General features: G+C 34.1%; 1 protein-coding gene across 1 annotated transcript in view; it reads right to left on the bottom strand.

Annotated features, from left to right (window-relative positions):
* Positions 1–23335, bottom strand: part of LOC127882373 (contactin-5-like) — an 80340-nt gene extending 57005 nt beyond the window's left edge. The window contains exon 1 of the mRNA XM_052430971.1: positions 23249–23335. The gene's annotated coding sequence lies outside the window, so the exon portion shown is untranslated. The remainder of the gene's footprint in view (positions 1–23248) is intronic.
* Between the last annotated feature and the right edge of the window lie 353 nt (positions 23336–23688).

The following is a 23688-nucleotide window of genomic DNA, read 5'->3' on the forward strand; positions in this document are numbered from 1 at the left end:
AGAATGCAAAACTGGTTTATGCTGAAAGAAGAATGATCAAACCAGTATGAGACAAAATATTGCATGCACAATTAAATGTTGACTGTGGTTTATAATCCATACATTGATAACCAGGAATTTGACCTTCTGACATGTTTACAATTGTTTAGAACAGGAGAAAACAGGTTAAAACATAGACCAGCCAGCTGGTAATAACAGCAAGGAATAAACAAGTGTCCCAGTGCATGTATTATGTATTTGTTGTATCATGTTTCTTCTCAATATTAAAATACATGTACAATAAAGAGGCAAACATACAAATTGTTTTCATTAGCATATGTATTATTAAGAACTTTTTACATCATTTGAGAAAGCCAATAATATGCATAAATAACAAAAATATCCACATTGATAATAGGAGCAGTAAGCCAATGTATAGATGGAAAATTTGGCTAAAAAATATGGTATATTTGCCAGTTATAAAATATAAACTTTATATTACTATCAGGCAAACAAGAAATCCGTCTCTTAAAAAATGAATGGTTTGGGCAATATTGTTCAAACAATACAGAGTGATGTGGACCGGTATGTTGCAATCTTTTACAAAAAATGGTAAAATACAGGCTGGATTGGCTGCATGGTACTTATTTGATATGAACTGTATGGGTTCGAATTTAATGATCTTACCATTTCAATAACTTGTAATTTCAGCAACATTAAATTATACAGTGTGATGTAACAAACATAGCATAAAGCTGAATATACACATGAATCAGGTATAAAAATAAAACCATGTTCGTTACTTGCCAGATTTTGTCACTCCTTATGGAAGGTTTTACAAGAGTCATGGCATATTTATGTCAAGCTATAAAGCAAAAATTGTGAAATGAATGGAGAAAATCAATGTATATAGAGGTACATCATTATTCATTCTTCACATATGGCGTGTTTTTCAAGTAATAATTGTCAAATGCATCAAATATTGGTCAGTGCTGCATTTTAAATCACTGTTGCGGAAGTTTTTTTGGTAACTGTACATGAGCTGTCAAATTCTGGTAGACCTTCTTATTGTGATTTTCCTATCTATTGGTTGCGCTATGTCAAAATATATCAAGCAACATTTTATGTTAAGCAGATATTCCCAAAAGTGCAGGACCGTCAGACCTGACCGACGTTTTTAAGACAGGTCGGATTGAAAATGTTATGTTGCCAGTCCCAATGTCGGGTAAATAATTGAAGAGCAAAAGTTTATTTATTTTAAAGAATTAAAATCTGATAATAAAAGAGAGCTAAAATGAAATTTGAGCAGTGAAAATCACGCCGTATTTTTGTTGACATTCATGAAATGTCCTGCACATGAGAACTGCACAATTTCTCCAATGCAAGTAAAAAATAGTTCCGTTACGGTTAAACGAAAACATGTTCTGTTGTAATCCGGGAATTAACAGTTGGTTTCTGATCAAATTTATGCTTAACAGTGCTTTTTCATTGATTTATTAGTTGGTCGCGTAGCCACCAGCTTATGTTGCTACTCAAAATTTCAAGTCGGTTCGGCTTATCTACTGAGAGCCTACTACCTGCCACATCCGCGCGAGAAAGAGTTGTATAATTTATGCAACAGGTTTGAGTTCTCCAACTATATTCATTCACAAATGGAAACATTTTGTGAATATCATGTTAAATATAATAGTTTTGAACGGAGCTTACAGTGTTTTTTTTTAGTTTTGGGGGAAGGGGTTCGGGTCCCCTGAGGGGGGGAAAATTCGCGCGTAAAAGGGGATAAGGGGGAAATTTCTATGCTTAGCTAGTAACAGTACAAAATCAAGTTTTAACACTATAATTCACCATACAGAGGGAGAAAAACATAATTCAAACTCTTTTATTCATAAATATGTTATGTTCATGTTCAAAGTTTAACATTTCTGGGCTTTTCAGCGAATTTATCAATTATTCTGGTGACCTCCTTTTCACCAAGTCTCTCCGTGTGCAGACAAAGTCTGATCAGGGACTCCAGTGTAGCTTCCCCAAGCCTGTTTCTCTGTGGCATGCAAAGCAGGTTGAGCAAACTAAACAGTCTTTCAACACTCTCTTGACCGGACGTTTCTGGCGTTTCACTGCCGGTATTTGAAGAAGACTGACTTTTAAGTTGTACTTGTTTGAAAAGAATATCAATTTAAAACAGATTTGTAAATTTTTTTACAATAGCTTTTGTTGTTGTGCGACATGTTGGAATACGTATGGTTTGCGGTAGATGTGGTAAAGCGAAAGTCGTGATAGTGAACTACGTACGGTTTGCGGAAAAGGCTAAAATAAAGTAAACACGCGGATGCAGTTCAGGAAAATTGTAGTAAATTCGTAACGAAAGACATATTTAAATGAGGTATTGATTAAAATTGAGTAACACTTCCGAGGGGAATTTTAAAAATATTTGGGGGAAAAATATTTACTCTAAAGATGGCAGAATGGGGCCGAATAACGCCGAATATTTCATAAAAAAAACCCCACTGGCTTATATAGAAAAAAATCAATAAACAATGATTGTATTATACATGTTGCGGAAGAGATTGTTTATGAATGATTAAGATTGTTTATGAATGATTAAAATAGTCCACTTTCTGCTGCGTCTTCATGACATAGTATTTTTGCTCGGCCCATTCATAATTTGAGGCTATTTATAGATGTGGCTGCTGATAAACAAGGGTCCAATTGCACTGGTGATAACAACGCAATAGTATCAGGTTACGCTTGTTAATCTGAGGCTTTTAATAGATTCGGGGAAACAACGTAATTGTATAAGGTTACGCTTGTTTATATTCTCAATTTATAAAACGTGGAACATGAGTTAAACAATAACATCAGGGAAACGATAGACAACAACAAAAATGCTTCATAATCGCTAAAACCAAATTTAAAAAACAATTAAATATAACACGAATGATCTGTATCGTAACCTTGTTCATGCTTCTACAGCGGAGAATTCTGGGAAACTTTCTTTTGTTCTCAACAGATAGCGGCGATCTTTTGTATTTACGGGTGCTAACAACGCAATAGTAGAAGGTTAAGCTTGTTTATATTCACAGTTCTCAATTTATAAAATGTTGGACATGAGTTCACCAATTACTACAGGTATACTATAACAGGTATACTATAGAGTAAAGTTTGCAATTTACTTTTTTCTAAATAAATAAATAAAATGAAAACAAAAGTTTAACTATTGTGGGTTTTTTTCACTTATAAGTTGCATATTCACCGCATGAAATGTGTGTTGTCAGTGTCAAACCACACATTAGTGTAAGAAGATAAAAAATGTACTACGGGAGTCAGTGCTCACACTGGCCTTCAGAAAATAATAGCCATTATTGTTTTCCTTAAAAAAATAATAGCCAGAACAGACGCGGACTTTTCAGCAAATCGGTACTGAAGGAAAAAGAAAAAAAACAATCTATCTCATTTTATCTATGGTTTATTAAATGTATATCTATTGAATTTAAGTTATAATATATATATAAAACAAGCATAATATCAGTGTGTCTTTTTCTTATTAAATATTATCATGGCTTTACAATAAAGAATACAATCAAGGTTTGGGTGTCACTTAAAAAACCTGATATCAGCTACAGTTACATACACATGAGAATAAAGGGCAGAGCCCCCACCCCACCCAGAGCCCTTACTAATTATACTGTTTTATTATAGTTTTTCCAATTTCAATTTCTGGTAAATACAATTCAAAATATTATAAACCACACCTTTCGTATCACCGCATGTGTACCGGTATTCGTTATTCTGTTTTTTTCTATTATGAACTTCGAAAATAAATCATAATCGACGACAAAAATACAGTATCCGAAAACGGCAATCCGAAAAATTGTACGCGTTTTGCACATTAATGATTAAATAAAAGCTGCATATCGTTCGACTGCTTTATCTCTTATTACGACGTTTGCCATCGGCCGCTATATTGTAGGCAGAGGCCAATATCAAATGCAAATGATTTATTCCAACAATAACATTTTCGCAATGCCGATCATGTTTACATCAAATAACGTCACAGCGCGTGATTTAAAATACACCACCTCAGTGTAATTCCAAACACGTGTTTTGTTAAAATTAGCTGGCCATGGTATATGCCGGGTCCCTTTGAATTGAGAAAAATTCGCAGCGTTTTGACTAAAATTGAGGGATTTGTGTTGTTGCTGTTTTGCTAAATGCTTCAAATGGAGAAAAGAAGTGTTTTTCAGTATTATTTTTAACCAGGTTACCGGGTTAAAAATTGAAATCATTATCAATTTATCACACATCAAGAAATGTTAAAGCAGACGACAAACAGCGGTAAATACAGGGATAATTCGTTGATGGCGATTTAATAATTATTTCATCAAGCAATTTTCAACGGCGTGAAAAACAAAACCAGCCCAAAATATTCGAGGCGATTTTCAATAATGAAAAATTATAATTGGCAAAAAATTAATAGATCTAACAGATACCAATAAATGTAAAGCACTGGGAGATTAAAGACGTTTTTTTCCGAAATATATCACTGCAGTCGGACACTGAGAAAAACGCTCTAGGCCACGATGTCGCAGAAGTTATTAACGCGTGGATGACAACACACAGGGTCGAGTGTGTACACAGTAATCTCGTTATCGATTTTTCCTGCAAGATGGCCCGATTTACAGGCGTTTCGCACTCGCCGGACAACTTTTAGAGGCAATAATTTTTTTGATGTAGGCGGATAAAATAATCGCCATTTTTTCTAGACAATTTTAAGAAATAATAGCCAGTTGGATAAAATAATCGCCATTGGCGAAAATGTCTGGCAGCAGCGTGAGCACTGGGGAGTGTACATCATATGTCTCTTCACATGCCTTATTATGAGTATATTTCTTCACTATCAAAATATATTGTATGTTAATGTTTGATTAAAACGCAGTTTTTTTCCCACACATTTAAATCACACTTTCATAGCCACGTCATGCGAAAATGGGTCTTATGCGTTGTGCATTTGCGCAGTCAGGTCAGAGGCGATGCTGTTCGCTATAAAATCTCTCAATATGTTATGGTCTCATTATGTATCTCCAGACCAGACTGAGAGATGAGCAGGCTGAGTGAGCTATATATATATGATGGGCACATAAGACCCACTTTCAAATGACGAGGGTCATTAAAAATCTCATTGCGAATTGCAAATGGCACATTTTAGCACAATGCTTTTTAATACAAAATTGAATTAAAAATAGCAAACTTGTAAATAAGGGAAGCCTATCCAGGCGTTCAGGAACGATTTCAAGACGTGTTGAAGGAGTACAGCAAACATTGTGGTTGGATAATTAAACAATTTTCTTCTTATCGTGACACTATACTATTTTGGTAATGATTGTTTTCTCATCTTGAAAGCAAAACTGAAATTTTGCGAAATAGATTTAAACGCGTAATTGTAACTGGGCCACAATTTGTGTCATTTGAACATTCAGAGAGTAGTCCGGAATTCCTTACACTGAACAGCGCTACATCCTTTGCGCTGAGCACAGACACAGTTATGTAGCCAAAGTTCAGAGGTTTTATCTCGAATCAGCCTATGAAATATTTGAAAATAGTCATGCGTGTCTGCTGGCGTTATGTGAAAGTCATTAAGATGAAAAGCTGAGTAAAACAGCCACGCCGAAAAAGCGCATGAGTGCTCTATACCCATGTTTAGGTAAGAGTTGTTGACACCGTGTGAACTGCTAGGGATACAAGTAATGCATTCAAACAACAATGTACAGGTCAACAGGGCTGTCTTGATGACTACCTAATTCATGAGTAAAAAGTATTGCTCACAGATTAATTATTTATTTATTTTCATCAATTATCTTCTTGTGTATTTTTAATTTGTATATGGTGTCAAAAATCAAAAGTTTTGTAAAGTTAATTTTCATCATGAAATTATATTCTTAGTGAGATAGGTATTCGATATTCCAACAATATTCATTTAATATGATGGTGAATGCAAATTGTCTTTATATTCAGTTCTCACTGCCATTTTCATCATACTTTTTATGCTTTCAGAACGTCCAAAAAAGGCCATGTTGTTTTTATTTTGTCTAATTTGGATTGGGAAAAACACGTTGTTGTGGCCAGAGGTCCAGGTATGCATGAATTATACTTTTTATGATTGAAAAAAATCATCATAAAAATTGGCATACGCATTTTGTGCAATTATCAGTTGGACCAACAGTGCCCAAATTCGGATTATTTGATCAGCCATTTTAAAATGCATGTTTATGTAAACAAGAGTAGATGTTCTCTATTATTAATACATGTTTTCTGCATGTTCATGTATAGATTTTTTATAAAATACAAAATCAAAGACTTTTGTGGGAGTATTTAAAATACTCCCACAAAAGTCTTTGATTTTGTATTTTACTCATCAGCTAAAAAAGTCATGAGTGAAATACTCTTTTATGTTAAAAAATTATCTGGAGCTCTGGTTGTGGCTAAAATTGGGAAATCATGGTTGCTGTTAACAAATGCTTACAAATTTGGAATAAAAGTGATGTGAATAAATTTACTAAGTTTTAACTTATAGAGCTTGAAGGGAGATGAAATAAATGTTGAGATTGATTTGTATTTTTTTTAAATAAATATTTGTTAAACCTTCAATTGGGAATTTTTGGGTCTCATTTGGGAAAAATATATACGTTTTCTATTGGGAATGGGTGCAGGCCCAAAATTTGATATAAAAAAACACATTGGAATAAACCATAGTATATCATTCAATATAAAATGGTTTCTCACCCCCCCCCCCAAAAAAAAACACAACAACAATTGGGTGTACATTAAGTCAAACTCTATTGGATTTGAAAATACCCAACCTGATGTACTGAACTGCTGTTAGCAACTTTCATTTTGTTCAAAAGTAAACTAATTGTGATATGTTACCAGTTGGAATTTTCTTAAATGTTTTTTTTTAAATTAAATTGTTTTTAATTATCTATTTCTGGTAACATAAGAGCACAATTAACAATCAGGCCTTTTTCTGCCTATCTCACAGGTCCTATTATAAGTCGGACCCATTCCCAATGCCAAATATGGGTGTTTTTTCCCAATTATCAAACAAGAAGGCCAAGATGGCCCTAGTTCGCTCACTTGAGAGGAGTCAGTTCATTCAATCTTTACTAAACGTCAAACTTGACCTAGATATTGTCCAGACAAACATCCTGGTCAAGTTTCATCCTTATTGAACCAAAACTCTGGCATATGGAGTGATTTTATTTTTGTAAGATTTGACCTGGTGACCAATATTTTGAGTTGACCCTCCTTACCAAACATAAAACTTTGCTTACAAAAATAAATATTATGAGCAAGATTCATAAAATCTGAAACAAAATTGTCACCTCTAGAGTGTTTACAAGGATTTTGTATAATATAATGAAAATTTGGACAAACTTAGGGCAATAATAATCGCATTAATTATGTGATACATATAAAACCAATCTTTTCACCAAGTTTCATGATGATTGGGCAAAAAATGTGACTTCTAGAGTGTTCACAAGCTTTTTTTACTATATAAATAAAAGAAAACTGCCCCCCCCCCCCCGGCAGCCATGTTATTCAACTGACTGGAACCATTTTCGAACTCAACTCTCATATCAAGGAAACAAATGTTCTTATCAAATTTCATGAAAATTGGGCCAAAAAAATGCCAGGTACAGTAACCTCATGATAGCATGAAAGTATTTGAAGTTTGAAAGCAATAGCCTTGATACTTTAGAAGTAAAGTGGACCGAAACACAAAATTTGACCATATATTCAAAGTTACTAAGTCAAAAAAGGGCCATAATTCCGTAAAAATGACAACCAGAGTTATGCAACTTGTCCTTTTACTGTACCCTTATGATAGTTTGCGAGTGTTCCAAGTATGAAAGCAATATCTATGATACTTTAGGGGTAAAGTGGACCAAAACACAAAACTGAACAAAATTTTCAATTTTCTAAGTATAAAGGGCCCATAATTCCGTCCAAATGCCAGTTAGAGTTACATAACTTTGCCTGCACAGTCCCCTTATGATAGTTAATAAGTGTTGCAAGTATGAAAGCAATAGCTTTGATACTGTAGGAATAAACTGGACCTAAACACAAAACTTTTCCAAATTTTCAATTTTCTAAGTATAAAAAGGGCACATAATTCTGTCAAAATGTCAGTCAGAGTTACATAACTTTGCCTGCACAGTCCCCTTATGATAGTTAGTATGTGCTGCTAGTATGAAAGCAATAGCTTTGATACTTAAGAAATAAAATGGACCTAAACACAAAACTTAACCAAATTTCTAAGTATAAAAAGGGCACATAATTCTGTCAAAATGCATGCCAGAGTTATCTAACTTTGCTTGCCCAGTCCCCTCATGATAGTAAGTAAGTGTACCAAGTTTGAATGCAATAGCATTGATACTTTCTGAGAAAAGTGGACCTAAACGCAAAACTTAACCGGACGCCAACGCTGACGCCAAGGTGGTGACAATAGCTCATAATTTTTTTTCAAAAAATAGATGAGCTAAAAATGCCCCGCCCACTGGTTGCCATGTTTTTTCATCGATCTGGAGCATTTTCGAACTCGTCCAAGATATCAATAAAACCAATGTTTTGACCAACTATCATGATGATTGGGCAAAAATTGTGACTTCTATAGTGTTTACAAGGTTTCTCTATAGCCAAATAAGGAAAACTGCCCCCCCCCCGGCAGCCATGTTATTCAACTGACCGGAACCATTTTCGAACTCAACTCTCATATCAAGGAAAGAAATGTTCTGACCAAATTTCATGAAAATTGAGCCAAAAATGTGACTTCTAGAGTGTTTACATGTTTTCACTATATACATACAGAGAAAAATGCCCTGCCCACTGGCAGCCATGTTTATTCACCGATCTGGACCATTTTCGAACTTGTCCGAGATATCAATAAAACCAATGTTTTGACCAACTTTCATGACAATTGGGCAAAAATTGTGACTTCTATAGTGTTTACAAGGTTTCTCTTTAGCCAAATAAGGAAAACTGCCCCCCCCCGGCAGCCATGTTATTCAACTGACCGGAACCATTTTCGAACTCAACTCTCATATCAAGGAAACAAATGTTCTGACCAAATTTCATGAAAAGTGGGCCAAAAATGTGACTTCAAGAGTGTTCACATGTTTTCACTATATTCATATAGAGAAAAATGCCCCGCCCACTGGCGGTCATGGTACTTTCACCGATCTGGACCATTTTCGAACTCGTCCGAGATATCAATAAAACCAATGTTTTGACCAACTTTCATGATGATTGGGCAAAAATTTTGACTTCTAGAGTGTTTACAAGGTTTCTCTATAGCCAAATAAGGAAAACTGCCCCGCCCACTGGCGGCAATGTTTTTCAACGAACCAGATTCACTTTTGAACTCAACCAACATATCATTAAGACAAACATTTTGACAAAGTGACATGAAGATTGGGCATGAAATGTGACTTCTACAGTGTTTACAAGTTTTTTCTTTTTTTTGACCTAGTGACCTAGATTTTGACCTGGCACAACCCAGTTTCGAACTCGGCCGAGATTTTATTGGGGAAAAGCTTTTGATCAAGTTTCATGAAGATGTGACAAGAAATGTGGCCTCTCGAGTGTTTTATTAGCAAATGTTTACGGACGGACGGACATACGACGGCCAAAGACCGGTCAGAAAAGCTCACCTGAGCAATCAGGTGACCTAAAAAATTTCCCAATTTCCGACCGAAATAATCGAAGCAGAAAAATGCGTTTCCCGGTAGGTACCGTGTTTTAAATAATTTGCGCCGTGTTTTAACGCACCAATGGGAATTCCGCGTAGAACGTCATCGTAAAGAGTGTTCCATAATGCAATTTTGCGATCTTGACACTTCAGACAAAATGGCGGCTGCCTGTGTCTAGGTTACAATATACTAAAATATTTTGGAGTGCAATGCTATACTCTCTAAAAACATGAACATCATTTATAAGAAGACACAATTCTCTGTAGGGGCACTTGCCATGACTTTATTTTAGAATGTTTCTTTGTGCAGGTGGTAGGGAAAACATTGATGTTTAACAGAAATTCACTCTTTTGCTTGAAGGTTGGAGACTACATGAGACTTTGACAGATGGCGAGAAACCCTTCTCAACTGGTACGAAGCCGGTAAATAGATGGCCATAAAACAGTGACCACTGATTCCCGTCAATTTCTTTCTTGCATAACGTATGACCCCCCTTTTTTTACTGTTTTAATCATTGCGGCTTGGTATGCTCTTTAAGAAAAGGTACGGTTATGGGGATGTCTATGCGCAAAAAATTGACATTGATTATTTTTTGTTAAAGTTATTGCTTTCACATTGAATTTGTGTAGGAAATCTTTTAGTATATTGTGACCTCTATGCATTTCTTAAGACACATTTACGGTCATTTTCGGTCAGCTTTTAAATATTGAAGTGCTGAATTATTCAGAATTATCAGGTATGTATTCAACAAGTGATAACCATGTGTACGCATTAAATATTGTAAATTGGTTGAGAATCAATATTGATGATCTGGGGTAAATAAATGTGGACTAGTTTCACTTTCAGTGCCCTCACACTACTTTAGGGGAATGGGTCCGCAGCCCTTAGAAGGGGGATTTTTTTGTAAATGGGGGAATTTTTATAACAAAACACAACAACTGTGTTGAACTGTTAAAAACATATATTTCTATATATGTGACCGTCTATAGGACAGAAAGGTGGACTTTTACTCAATCTATATAACAGTAATCTTATTTTAAAGTCCAAATATATTGCGGTTGAAGGGGTCCAAAGATCGCGACCTAGATATATCCGGCGCGTAATATAAATTGTCAGGTTATTATTGCATGTTTAAGTATGCATTAGCATAATTTGGCAATCTCAAAACACGCTATTTTCCTACCTTATTGAAGTATGTATTATATCCATATGTTATTCATTGGTATAAAACAAAACATTATTCCATGTAAGTATTTTCAAATTCGTATAATTAAATTTGTAATCCGAAAACAATTGCCAAGTTTTATTGTTCAAGAAAGCATGCACAAATTAGACCAATGTACAAAAAAACAACAATGACGTCATCTTATCCTCATGGAAAGCATGGTGCATTTTGACAAACTGAGGGAGCTTTGCCTCTTAATTAAAAGTAAGTAGTTTACACTGTATCTAACGCGCAAAGACTGTTGAGATAAGTCAGTATTGACTTGTGACATTTACAGTTAAAATTGTATACACCTTCATGTGTGCACTCAGCGTTTTGGCAGTTCAAAGCGATTTCAAGAGAGAACGTTAACACCCGAAATGACCTTATGTTTGGCAAGAGGAGTTATTGTTTATCGCAGTACACAGGTATTACAGTGACGTACCATGAAACCAAACAATCTGGTCAAAACTGGATTATGAATGTCGGATTAAACAGAAAATTGAAGTGGGTGAACAAAAGGGTAAAATACTAGCTTGTACCTGATTTTATCTCCGCAAATTTTCAGATTAAAACATGTTATTTGGTGATTATGCTCGTCACATTTTTGGGAGCCATAACCATAGCCGATTTGTGATATATTTGACAACGCAATATAACGGACAGTGATATATTGGAGTCAATTTTCAACTATATATCAGCAAATTTTTTTCTCATTTTTTGAAGGGGAAAATAATCAGTTTTTTGGGGGAAAAAGTAAACTTTTCAGGTGGGGGACTGCAGCCAAAATTCGGCGGCAGATTTGATAGATTGAGGGCCCTGACTTTCAACGTTACTGTGGTTCGAAAGAATAAATTTGGGTAAAACATTACGGAAATCGGACCCAGTGTTAAAAAAAGTCGCATAATTTGAAGTACTAACAAAGTAAAATACGATAAATTGACTCAAAGGCACACAAAAACTGAATGTTTTGTGGGGAAAATTTACCTCCAGTCAGTCTACGGTAATATAACCCAGAATCTAATTCTTCTTGAATGCTCTGAGCTTTTATGGGTACATACGTACAGAAGGGGTTTCTGAGCACGCAAGTGATGAACATTTGCCACTGCCAGATTCAGAGTCACTACCCTTTGTAGCTTCTTAACATTTCAATACTGTACATTTATGATGTTCAGCTTTACTTATATGTTTAAAAAATGGTTGCATTCAGACATTTGGCAACTTGAATTTTGAATAAAAATATGTTGAATGCAGGTCCTTTGACTATGAATATTCATAAAAAATCCTTAATGACAGATTGAGCTATGTATTTTATGTGAACTTCAAGCATAACAAAGTCTGTTCAGTGATTTTTTTTGCCCAAAATTACAGCCGATATTCGGCTGCTTCCCAATTGCAAAAAATGACGTTTTTTCCCAAATATTTGATTAAAATTTCCCCAAAAAAGACAAAATTTTCCCAATAAAGCCAATAAGATTACAATGTTATTTAGCAATAATTAAGAACGAGTGCCGATCGAGCTTGTCAAGTCGTCGCCGAACGACAACTGACTTACGTATTGTTCGCGAATTTAGCCGAATACGATTTTACGTTGCTATCCACATCTCTCTCTATATTGCGGAGGATACCGACAATAGTCGATGTATCCCGATTGTAAACGCCTGTTTTTTACACACGTCCAAGATGGCAGCAAGCAGGCGAGAAATTTGCGATGAGCGGCGAAAATGATAAATACCGGTAACATTCAAATTAACAACGGATATCATATGGTTATTATACGGAATAATTTAATGCGTGTGTCCATTAACGCAAAATACGTTTGAGATAAAAACAACAAATATTTATTAGAAATCTTCAAAGTGAATGTGCATCACGGAAATCAGTGTTGGGAAATTGGAGTTAGTCCACCGGTACTCACAAAGTTAATGCATTTAAGATGAGTATCGTTCAAAAATGGAAAGAGACAAACATGATATGATTTATATGTTAGTGGATCTGTGTATAATCAGATTCATATGCATATTCTGCTTTATTATGTTTGTCACGCTTTATAGTTTACTGAAATAGCATTGAACGGAGGATGTCAAGTGCAATATGTTGAAAGTTAAAGAAATGAAATAATTATTTTAACTCCATTTAATACAACATTGACATAGCAAGACCACTAAAGCGTTTTTTTATATAAATATTTGTTAATGTTTTCACCATATGATATTTAATATAAAAAAATACTGAATTAAATTCTTACTGTTAAAGAGGTTATGATTAAATGGTATATTTAAGAATCTATATAGATTATTGCAAGTTCAATTTGAATGTGGAAGGATATTAACTTAACATTGTCTTCATTGTAAGAACACATTAAATTAGCACTTTAGAATATAAAAATGCTGTCAAACATACTTTAATATATATAAATTTTAATTCAGTTCTTATAATCATATTTATAATGTTTCCCAATTTCATGGTTTATCGCGCTATTTTTCCCAATTTCATGGTTTATCGCGCTAATTTTCCCAATCAAAATGGCACAGGCTGTAACAAAAAAAGCAAAAAAATCACTGCTGTTGTTGTTTTTTATCATACACATACTTACGTTAGCAGTGGACAATGACTGTTGCATGGTAAAAAACAGTTTAATACTTTCTTGGCAATACCTATGTATGAAAACATTTGATTTATTTAATCATTTAATAAGAAAAAAAAAAAAAAAATCCCAAATAATGCTTTTGTCGATGAAAATTCTTCCCAATTTGGAAGATTTCGGGACTCGAAAAATCCCAATTTTGCAAGGTACTGTTTTCCCAAAATAGACAGAAAAAGGCCTGAACAAAATCTCTGAACTTATCCAACCAATGCAACATTAAATGATTTACATTTAAATAATTATTTAGTTTTTGAAATGTAATGTCGAATTTCTTTATTCCCACACTGCATGGTTTGCCGTGCTAGTGCATTGACAACGTATTTATATAGCCATAACAATTTGCATGGGTGACCTAATTCCGGTGGTTTTACAACAGCCGGAGGGTTCTCCACTGCAATTGGCAATTAAAGTGCTGTGTTTACACTAATGCAATTGTCTGCTTCACTTAACAATTTTTGTGGAAATTTTCTTGAACAGGAACAAACAAATGTTCAATTATGTATGAAATATGGATACAGATGCAGGGAATAATCTAGAATTTACTATCTATGGGTCCCTGAACTCGCAGATTTTAGACCAATAAGTCCCAGGCCAAAATTAATGAGTCCAGCTTGAAAAAGAATGGGTCCCAAATTTTGTAAGATACCAAGTTGTGAAGAAAATGAGTCATATAATCACACTAGCTTGAATACTATATTTTGCAATAAACTTTTAATAATCTCAAAAACATGTTGAAACCAAAAAAGCAAATTCACGGTCATCACTATCTTGTTTGCCTTCACATAGGCTTTAAAATTATCTGTTACATGAATGTAACCAGTAACAACATTTCAACTTGATTCAAATCGATGATAATATTATTGTAAACATCCGAATTGCGAGCTTGATAATATTATTGTTAACGTCCGAATTGCCAGCCGTTGTCCTACCATTATTAAAGTTTAGAGTTGTTTGTTTTTTATTTAGCGTCATTACCTTATTTCGGAGGCATTTTTTCTGTATTATTTATGACTACATGTAAGTTACAAAAAGTTAAAGCAGGTTTTCATCCAGGGACTCTAGAAAATTATCATAACACACTCTATTTAAATGGTTGATTCTAATTGGTTTGTATTATACAGCAGCCGCTCGACTAGAGCCAATCAAAAGACTTGTTGCAGTCTTCAAGCCTCATTTGGTTAAACTCAGCGTTCATCGCTACACTTTAGACTCATACCCAAGATGGTTTGTACTTAACGTGATTCGCGAATGTGTTAACGGATTTGTTTCAGCTATGCGTCTGAGTGGACGCACATATTTCAAAGCTTTGCGTCTATTTCGATATTTGTGCGTCATAGACGCGGGACGCACATGTAGATTATTCCCTGCTGATGGGTTAGTTTAGTTGAAGTAAGATTTTGAAATGCATAAATACATGTTTTTGTCCATATTTTTGCTGTATTTGTATTTAATCGTAGTATTGATAGTAAAACAAAATCACGGATGACATTGGTGCTATGTAATCACAGGATGCTCGTTCTTAACAAATAACACTGGAAATATTAGCTAAAGAAACTTCAGCGTACAGTTTATATAGTATTGACAGACCTGTACACTGAAGCCAACCCGTATCGTAAGTCAACCAGAGTCGTAACATATTTATGTCACCCTATAAATCAAAGAAAGCTCATTTTCTTGGATACATTTCTACATATATTGGTGAATGAATATAAATTACTGCATCGGGGAATATTTTAAGGTTCAAATGTTTCAAATGCATCTTACAATAGATGAAAATAACTCTCATCAGTCTGAAATTCACAAATTTGACGCCATTGTCGCTTTGTCACGTGACAAGTTTTCATTTGGATACTTTCGGATGGACCTTGACATTTTATGCTGAAATTGTAAACATTACTTTCGTTTTCTGAAATCTATTATTTGTGATATACAACTTACGTCTCAGTGTTTTTTTTGGATGAAATATTTGGCGTTATTCGGCCCCATTCCCCCATCTTTAGAGTATATATTTTTCCCCCAAATATTTTTTAAATTCCCCTCTCGGTAGTGTTATTCAATTTTAATCAATACCTCATTTAAATACGTCTTTCGTTACAAATTTACTACAATTTTCCTGAACTGCATCTGGGTGTTTACTTATTTTAGCCTTTACCGCAAACCATACGTAGTTCACTATCACGACTTTCGATTTACGACATCTACCGCAAACCATACGTATTCTAACATGTCGCACAACAACAAAAGCTATCGTAAAAAAATTAACAAATCTGTTTTTAATTGATATTCTTTTCAAACAAGTACAACTTAAAAGTCAGTCTTCTTCAAATACCGGCAGTGAAACGCCAGAAACGTCCGGTCAACAGAGTGTTGAAAGAGTGTTTAGTTTGCTCAACCTGCTTTGCACGCCACAGAGAAACAGGCTTGGGGAAGCTACACTGGAGTCTCTGATAAGACTTTGTCTGCACACACAGAGACTTGGTGAAAAGGAGGTCACCAGAATAATTTATAAATTCGCTGAAAAGCCCAGAAATGTTGAACTTTGAACATGAACATAACATGTTTATGAATAAAAGAGTTTGAATTATGTTTTTCTCCATCTGTATGGTGAATTATAGTGTTAAAACTTGATTTTGTACTGTTACTAGCTAAGCATATAAATTTCGCCCTTTTCCCCTATTAAGCGCGAATTCCCCCCCCCCCCCCCCCCCCCCCCCGTCAGGGGACCTGACCCCCTTCCCCCAAAACTGAAAAAAAAACACTGCGTCTGGTGGATTATACAACTGATTTCAGTGTGAATCAGGTAGTTTTAAATAATATTTACCTCGAGTTTGTATTTACACGTTAAATTGTTTATAAAACAAGCCAGAATAATCTAAAATACCAGGAAATGTCATTCTGAATTTGAAAACACTTGAGCACATGTTACTAAAAATAGAAATAACATCATATGACCGTGAAATCTCGGGAGATTTGCATTTCAAGAAAGTCTGTCACATCACTGTTTTTCTCGATATGTAAGAGCAGAAAAGATTAATTTTAAATGTTTATGATAGTATTTTGTGAAAGAATATATCAGTTAAATGTGAAAAATGTCAATCTTTCCGATCAAGTGGTTGATTTGGGCAAATAACTGCATTTAAAAGCTGTTTTGGACAGGTCTTTGTTAACTTTCAACTTTTTCGGGAATTTCTGGTTGACTTTCCTAATGGGGTTGGTCCATAACTTAGTCAATATAAATTGCCGCCATAGAGTCTTTTGATGATTTTTGCTTTGGCAGACTCTTGGCGTCAATAGTCCACTCTATCTTTTTAATAGCGAAAGTTTTCCTTCTTTGTCTATATTAATGCGCAAGGAATTTGGTGCGCAACATTCCAGCCTCGATATCAGACAGTAAATATCAACGGATTACAATAATATTTACATACCTGTGTAGATAATTCATTCTTCAATAATGTTCCATAAGAATTATGTAATGAATCTTTCAATTTTGCACGCCTGACCAATTTAAATCAACACACTACTCACATTTTCCATTCCAATCGCTGTGCCCGCTGTATACCGCAGGTAGATTTTAATCGATAACGCAGCCTATTACACTGTAATGCCTTCTTCTGATTGGTTGATATTTAAATATTTCATAACATGACGAGAGGTCAGTGATTGTACTGTGATTTAAGCATTAGTTTAACTGAAACAAATTATGCCTTTTAACTTCAATTCGATGCTATTTGAGGTAAAAATGGACTTCTTAACTAAAACTTTATGAGTTGGTTATGTTATTTTGCAATTTTAAGCATATTGATATAATAGCATTGTATTCATTTTTCCTTATGGTTTTTACAGACCGGAGTTTCAGCGTTCAGATTTATTCTGAACGCGAATTATTTCAGCTAGTCCATAACTATAAAGTCGCGCCAGTCAAAAATCATAAAAAGTGACATTTAAAGTTATGGTAGCCAGAACTATGGAAATATAGGTCTTAACAATAATTGGTATGACGTCATCACAAGATTCTTGTTCTTAACGTAAACAAATATCACTGGAATTAGGTCTCCACCAGAAAAAGAGCACTTGACCATACTGAACACGAGGATACTTTATGGGGTCCATACAATAACCGAAAAGCACCGAAAAGCACTCAATTTCTCTCTATATATATGCAATATATCGTTTCTAGTGTGTGTTAACGAGTTTAATTAGTAATAAATGGTTATATGATTGTATGTTTATACTACATTGTGCCCAAAATGGTAACTATCGGCAATTACCGACCGAAAAGCACTTCATGTGAAGACCGAAAAGCACTCAATTTCTCGCTATATATATGAATATTTGCGTTTCTATTGTGTGTAAACGGATTAAATTAGTTATAAATGGTTATATTTCATGCATATTTATACTACCTTGGGTTTATTATGAGGTATTAATGCCCAAAATTGGATAAATATCAGCAATATACCGACCGAAAAGCACTTCACGTGAAGACCGAAAAGCACTCAATTTCTCGCTATATATATGAATATTTGCGTTTCTATTGTGTGTAAACGGATTAAATTAGTTATAAATGGTTATATTTCATGCATATTTATACTACCTTGTGTTTATAATGAGGTATTTATTCCCAAAATTTGATAAATATCGGCAATTTACCGACCGAAAAGCACTTCATGTGAAGACTGAAAAGCACTCAATTTCTCGCTATATATATAATATTTGCGTTGCTATTGTGTGTAAACGGTTTAAATTAGTTATAAATGGTTATATTTCATGCATATTTATACTACCTTGTGTTTATTATGAGGTATTAATGCCCAAAATTGGATTAATATCGGCAATATACCGACCGAAAAGCACTTCATGTGAAGACCGAAAAGCACTCAATTTCTCGCTATATATATAATATTTGCGTTGCTATTGTGTGTAAACGGTTTAAATTAGTTATAAATGGTTATATTTCATGCATATTTATACTACCTTGTGTTTATTATGAGGTATTAATGCCCAAAATTGGATTAATATCGGCAATATACCGACCGAAAAGCACTTCATGTGAAGACCGAAAAGCACTCAATTTCTCGCTATATATATATAATATTTGCGTTCCTATTGTGTGTAAACGGTTAAAATTAGTTATAAATGGTCATATTTCATGCATATTTATACTACCTTGTGTTTATAATGAGGTATTAATGCCGAAAATTGGATAAATATCGGCAATATACCGACCGAAAAGCACTTCATGTGAAGACCGAAAAGCACTCCCGCGACAGCAGAGAATCACCGAAAAGCACTCAAGTGCTCTATATATACATGAAAGTTAACTATAAGGGCCGATTTTAATGGATTGAAAAGATGTACATATTTATTTAGTCAATGTCTGTTCATATTAAAACTTAATTGTAAGGTCTGAAGTCATCATTAACAACTTGTGAACGAACGTCCGGTACGCTTCTTTAATCAGCACAAAGCAGTTTGGAAATAGATTTTCGCACCTTTAATTAATTATATTCCAGATAATGATGAGAAGTTGTGTTATGTTCGGCGCCTTTCATTCATGTCCGAACAGTGCGGCTCGTGTGAATTAATGTACAGTTTTGTTGAATTACATGTGCTCAATTAATTATTCGATGTACGATGTGAATCTAATCTTAGTTTTAGTGCAGATTCGTTCATACGACACAAAGACACTATTTTATTTTACGGATCATTTCGGTTTAGAGGATTGAGACAGTCATGTTAAATATCGAATAGAATATATATTTTTTATAAACAACTGGTAGCAAGTTATAAATATATCGGCAATGTACCAACCGAAAAGCACTTCATGGTGTTTATCATCTTATACGTAAATTGATGTATATGTTTTAAGTATTTCTTATTGGCGTGAAACTCTTAAATAGAAATTGCAGCATGACTTTTAGTTAATGTGCTTTGTATTAATAATAGCGATTTTAATCGTTCCATTAAAACCATTCATTGCGCGAGTATCGAGTGTACGCTGGTAACTTAACACGCATTTTATTATGACTATTAATTTACAGCTCAAACACAAATTTAAAAAGGCGCGTGTGCGTTAAATCAATTACAATGGATTATTGAAGATACAAAAAAATCAACATGTACACTTGAAATTCAATAGCTCCCCCAATAAGTGCAGAAAAAACAACGTGTCAACGTGAAACCCGTATATTTCCCCTCCCTTACCTACCTGAATTAATATTGCAAAAAACAACGTGTCAGCAATGCTTCTCGTATGACAATCCTCCCCCAATTAATGCAATAAAAACAACGTGTCAATATGGGACCCCAAAAACGCACATGGTTGCCGGGTTATGACCCCCTTTTCTCGCGGAAATGCAGGAAGAACCAAGTGTCAGCGTATAACACACAAGTTCCCCCAATTATTGCAGCAAAAACAACATGTCAACGCGTTCGCATCTGGTCGGCGTTTTTTTAAGATATGAAAGATGCAAATGTGTCTTACTTACATTGTTTTCTGGTCTTTAATCTATCTTATATATATGTGACTACGTGCTAATTTTTTGGAGAAATGAAAGATTCAAATGTGTCTTATTGATATTTTATCCATGTATCATGTGTATTCAGTGACATGCAAAAATAGATCTTATTTCTAAATTTCCACCTTCACACTTCATTAGCGCCGTCTTTAATTAACTCAGTAAATTAATTAATTTAATAAAAAAAGTGCAACGGTGAGGTGGATCAATTCGCGTTGTTAATTGTTAGTACACACCACTTCAGCAATAAATGAAATCAGTTATTTTGGCTGTAAATCCGATATTTCCAGTACAGTAGCCATGTTCCTGTGTATTGAGATGATAAGATAAGATCCCCACAGCAGGTTGCTAATACACAGTGTAGACTGATATGAAAACAGTTATTTTGGCTGTAAATCCAATTCCAGTACAGTAGCCATGTTCCTGTGTATTGAACTGATAAGATCATAACAGCAGGTTGCTAATACACAGTGTAGACTTCCCCTGTTTTAAGATAGTAATTGTTATTTACCTGCTTGGAATAAATGGTGTATTCATTCAGGTCTGATGGCGTTACAATTTCATGAAACAATGGATATATTGGCGTGATGGAACATGATTTATATATCAAGCTGACAGAATAGTATCAGCTTTTAATTATGTGTAATTTAATACGCATCTCCCCCGTAACTCAACGTTCAATGGCACGCGCACTTAACAAAATTATAAAATATCATGTGCATCATTATTTTTCTTTTTTATAAATTATGTACAAATATTATATGTTATACATGTTGTTTTGTGTTTTTTTTTACTCAACCAGAAAGAAGTAATATAACATTGTTATATATAAATCTCGTTAATTTTGCAAAATTCTACATTAAATAAAAAAATATCTTTTTTTTAAAGTGTACGTGCTTGATTTATTTATATAAAATAACAGTTTTTTTCTAATACACTCGGAATTTGACATTCAATTTGATGCATTTCACATTTTTTTAAAGCGGCCAATTCTGCGCTCGGCCGCTGATGGTGTATTGTAATTTATATAATTCTGATAAGAAACAGTAGCACACAACAGGAATTTGGTTGATAAAAAGAACTGATGTATTTATTGAAAGTGAATAACAACACCAACTAAAAATGTTTTGAAAATATGAATTTGCCCAGAATAGTTGTATAAAATTATTCATCTAGCGGCCAAGTGCATTAATCCCGATCGCTGTTGGGTATTTTACTGTTTAGTAACACCTTAATACCATCATTTTTAAACTGATAACGGAAATAAAGAAATATCTTTTTTTTTGTTAAGTATACGTGCTTGAATTAATGCTACATCTTTCATTGGAGATACATTTCGGCAGAGTTCTAGTTCGCAGCGTAATCAAGCTCCGTGTAATCGGTATCCTACAATAAATAAGTTTTTAATTATGTGTAATTTAATTCGCAACTCTCGTTTAACTCAACGTTCAATGGCACGCGCACTTCACAAAATTTTAAAACATCACGTGTTATTGTTAAGTGTACATATAAGTGTTAATATATTCATAAAATAGCAGTTTTTTAAAAACAATCGGACTTTAACCTTTAATTTGATGCAAATGAAAAGAAGAACTGATGTATTTATTTAACGTGAATAACATTATGAACTAAAAATGTTTTGAATTAATGTTAATGCAAAAATAAATCTATAACATTATACCGTTGTTGGGTATTTTACTGTTAGTAGCGCTCGATTGGTCATTGTCGGCTCGGGTAAAACTTACATGTACCCCGGGTAGTCTTAAGTAACTCATACTCAAAAATCATGTTGATGCAGTTTTACTTAACACAAATATATCTAGCGAGAAATTGAGTGCTTTTCGGTCTTCACATGAAGTGCTTTTTGGTCGGTATATTACCGATATTTATCCAATTTGGGTATTAATACCTCATTATAAACACAAGGTAGTATAAATATGCATGAAATATAACCATTTATAACTAATTTAATCCGTTTACACACAATAGAAACGCAAATATTCATATATATATAGCGAGAAATTGAGTGCTTTTCGGTCTTCACATGAAGTGCTTTTCGGTCGGTATATTGCCGATATTAATCCAATTTTGGGCATTAATACCTCATAATAAACACAAGGTAGTATAAATATGCATGAAATATAACCATTTATAACTAATTTAATCCGTTTACACACAATAGAAACGCAAATATTCATATATATAGCGAGAAATTGAGTGCTTTTCAGTCTTCACATGAAGTGCTTTTCGGTCGGTATATTGCCGATATTTATCCAATTTTGGGCATTAATACCTCATAATAAACACAAGGTAGTATAAATATGCATGAAATATAACCATTTATAACTAATTTAAACCGTTTACACACAATAGGAACGCAAATATGATATATATATAGCGAGAAATGGAGTGCTTTTCGGTCTTCACATGAAGTGCTTTTCGGTCGGTATATTGCCGATATTAATCCAATTTTGGGCATTAATACCTCATAATAAACACAAGGTAGTATAAATATGCATGAAATATTACCATTTATAACTAATTTAAACCGTTTACACACAATGGCAACGCAAATATTCATATATATAGCGAGAAATTGAGTGCTTTTCGGTCTTCACATGAAGTGCTTTTCGGTTGGTAATTGCCGATATTTACCATTTTGGGCACAATGTAGTATAAACATACAATCATATAACCATTTATTACTAATTAAACTCGATAACACACACTAGAAACGATATATTGCATATATATAGAGAGAAATTGAGTGCTTTTCGGTGCTATTCCGTGCTTTTCGGTGCTTTTCGGTTATTGTATGGACCGTACTTTATTTAACAAATAAATCGTGTATTAACTATTTTTCTGTTATAGTCAATAGCATTCTGAATGGGGCTAACCATCTCCTATCTGTTTCCTTTTTTTCTGCACATTTTTTGACATATCTATCCAATTGTCATGTCACAAATCGTTTTTTGATAGATATATGAAAATGATGACTAATATTTAAACCCGGAAATCTGTTTACGATGTTTACCTAGACCTCTTAATTAAGTAAAATTTGAATTAAAAGCATTTATTATGGTTTTCTCTCGATGTCAATTATAAACTCAGTAATTATGAATACATCATAATGATGTGTTGCACTATAATCACTTACGCAAAACATCCTTGGCTTGAAAACGAAATTTGAATTTCTAAATGGCGTCGGTAAACACACCTGAACGAAGTAATTTGTACCTGTAGGTTACCGTATACTAAATATTTCAGGTGTGCTATATGTAAATGTTGTACTCTCTAAATAAATCAGCACCAGATATTCGAAGACGCTATTTTTCTGTATCGGCATATTTATATTTACTGAAAGACATTTTTTCAGTTAATGACACTCGTTTTGCTGATCGTTTCTCGACCTAGTGCAGGGAAAGGAATTATTATCATATTTTTTTTTGCGTCAAAATTTAAGACTACGGAGCGAAAACTAACGTGATGCGGGTTACAATCTACATCTACATCATACGTCGGCGCAATCACACTTGATTATTACGCGACGGGTGGTGCTAGGGCAAGAGAAAGTAATGAAATGATAGGATAGATAGA

The sequence above is a fragment of the Dreissena polymorpha genome, chromosome 5 (assembly GCF_020536995.1).
Source record: "Dreissena polymorpha isolate Duluth1 chromosome 5, UMN_Dpol_1.0, whole genome shotgun sequence".
NCBI lineage: Eukaryota > Metazoa > Mollusca > Bivalvia > Myida > Dreissenidae > Dreissena > Dreissena polymorpha.